Source organism: Solanum tuberosum, unplaced genomic scaffold (assembly GCF_000226075.1).
Source record: "Solanum tuberosum cultivar DM 1-3 516 R44 unplaced genomic scaffold, SolTub_3.0 scf00005, whole genome shotgun sequence".
NCBI lineage: Eukaryota > Viridiplantae > Streptophyta > Magnoliopsida > Solanales > Solanaceae > Solanum > Solanum tuberosum.
In genome coordinates this window covers 812,374-815,371 of record NW_006238931.1, presented here as the reverse complement: position 1 = coordinate 815,371, position 2,998 = coordinate 812,374, and positions in this window count along the sequence as shown.

Genomic DNA, 2,998 nt, shown 5'->3' with positions numbered 1-2,998 from the left:
AAAGTGCTAAATTGGAAATAGTTAAATTGAGAATTTTGCAAATTATGATTAAGTTGTGAGTTTTGGGTTAACTTCAAACAACCATAACTTTCAGTACAAGATGACTTAGGTGGCCCATAAGATATAACATGAAATGTCTTGGAATCCTCTTTCCAAATCCATCAAGTTTGCTAAGTTTTGAGTTCGAATAAGGGAGATATGCTCGTTTGAAGTCAGCCCGTCCAGTTAAGGAAAGTTACCCGAATTAGTGAGGGGTATTTTGGTCTATTCCTTAGCCCATCATCTTTAAACGTGTTTAGTGATATTTTATGGGTCAAAACTGATTTGGGTCAGTTTCACAATCCTAAATTAAGTTTAGGGTTTTAGAAGAGAGTACAAGAAGAGAAAACAGGAGAAAAGGAAGAACGATCGAGGTTTCTTGCGAATCGAGGATTTGTTTCATAAAATTGAAGTATGTAAGTTTTCATAGTGTTCGGTTAGTTCATCCATACGCCAATCACGATTTACTTATTCGAATTCATCCATAAAGATTGAAATTTTTAAGTTCTTGATGAGTGTTCTTGAAGTGTTGTTTTCGTTCTTGAATGAGGATGGGTTTGATGAGTTGTTGAGATAATTGTATTGAGTTTGAGAGTTGTTTTTTAGTAGATTCTTGTGTACTTGTATTGGGTAATTGAATATAAGGAAAATTTGAGGAAAGAAATCAGTTCTAGATGAATTAGGGTCAGAAAATGAGATAGAAAATTCATCGGATTAATCTGGAGAGGTCCCCAGATACGCCAGAGGGGCTGTGGCAGCGACCCAGCAGTGCACCATTTTTAATTCTCTGGTGTTTAGGGGCTGGCGCCTCGCGCCAGGGTCGCCTGCCCCACCTTTTTTCCATTGTTTACTCTGTCTAAGTCCTTTTAAAGTGTACCTTTACTCCCTATTGATTCTAACTACTCTAAACTACATCTAAACATCGTGAGATCATTCATAACATTAATCATAACTTTGAATTAATAATTCAAATTCAACGTAGAGTTAAGAGTTAAGTCTTGAGAGTTCTTTCGAGTCATTTTGAGAAGTCTTTTACAATCTTTTAAAACTTGTTTTAAGACTTGATTACTTGAGTATGAGGATGAGTAAAGTTGAGTTTCATTTTTCAAAATGAATATATTGGAACTAAGTGTTCTCAAGAGTAAATGTTTATACATTTAAAATGAGGAGGAAACTATGATTTCCAAATGAGTTATGAGGAGTTTTTAGTACTATCTCTTTTAAGAGAAATATTTTGTGTAATAATCTCAAAGTTGATGATGAGGAAATGTTTTAAAAACATATGAGCTAATTTATATTTTGGGAGTAGTATTGAGCACCGATATGGGGACGAGTTCAAATAACTCAAAGTCCTCATAAACCATGTAGCCAACGTGGGTAGAAAGGATCATACTTTTTAGATGATTCCTTATTGATTTTTAAGCATAACTTAGTGGGTCCACTTAGCTGAGGAGTTCTATACCCTAACAAGGTATAGGACAGTTTTGGCAGCGTGGGGAGTCGTTGTATCATCACATAGCTCATAGTGATGGTTGTCTGTTAGAGAATCTCCCAACCAGAGTTATTTTGTATTTTTACATACAAACTGAGTTATCTTGTATTCTTAAATACATTGAGTTGTTATCAACTGTTATAAAAGCTTTTCTTTATATCGTATTATTGTCATTGCTTTTATATTAAATTGAGTTTAGATTGAGTGGAGTTGAGACGAGGCAAGTTGTTTCTTCAGTTCCAGTTCAAGCTTATGTCATGTTTTATATTTTCCCTTGCATTCTAGTACATTTCATGTACTGACGCCATTTGGCATGCATCTTTTATGATGAAGATACAGGAGATCAATGTCATCAATAGCGCTTCGTTGATACCATATCATTTCGAGTTAGCTTAGGTGAGCCTCCTTGCTTACGGAGGATCCCTCATTTATTTCTATCGTATTATTTTAGTTTTGTTAGGATGATTGGGGGTTTTGTCCCGACATCCCTCATAGTATTAGAGGCTTCATAGATATATAGACAATAGTAATCCATGAGTCTTTTTCATTTCCAGTGTTTAATGTTTAAAGACTTGAGTTGCCTTTTGGCCAGTTGAATGTTTTATTTCTAAAATATTCTGAGTATTTATTTGATACAAGTTGAGTAAATTTACTTTTGAGTTCATATGTTGTTGAGTAAGTCTTCCATTGAGATTTGAGTCAGGCCAAGGGTTCGCTTAGGGCTAGAAATGGTTCTCGAGTGCCAGTCGCGTCCAGGATGTAGGCTCGGGGTGTGACAGTAGTAATGTCAAGTCTTGCCCATGGGTTGTAACTTGTTGTTTTGAAGTTCTTGGTCTAACTGTTGCCTCTAAGGAAATATTTGTATACTATCTCATAAATCAAGATCGCTTGTCCAAGGGGAATAACTTATTCTTTGGAAGCCCTTTAGCTAAGTTTTTCCTCCAAGGCAAGAGTTATAGAGCATATGATAAATCAAGAACAATGTGGTAATTTTAATTCTTTCCCATAGGGCGTAACTTGTTGTTTTGAAGTTCTTTGTCCAAGTCTTGCCCATAGGTCTCGTAGGTAGTTATACAATATCTCATAAATCAAGATATATTGTGTCACAACCCAAAAACGGACATGATGACATTTATTTATTCCAACCAAGACAAGTCAACCTCAACCCAACGAAAACAAAATAAATGCAGAAAACAGTAAAGCAAGAACAAGACAAAGGGAGAAAACTTATTCATCTAAACAATACCCCAAAACCTGATTGTCACGTGTACAAACCACTAATGAAAATACAAAATTTGAAAGATAAATACAAGTCTCAGTCTTTGTTTCCTAAGTAGAACAAAGCTTAAAGAAAAGGAAAAGAGGTTCCGCCACGATGACAAGCAACTACTTCTCAAATCCTTCAACGAGCCTCGACTGTCACGAGAAGAAAAAGGAGATCACACAGGTCTGGGCTCGAAACCTACA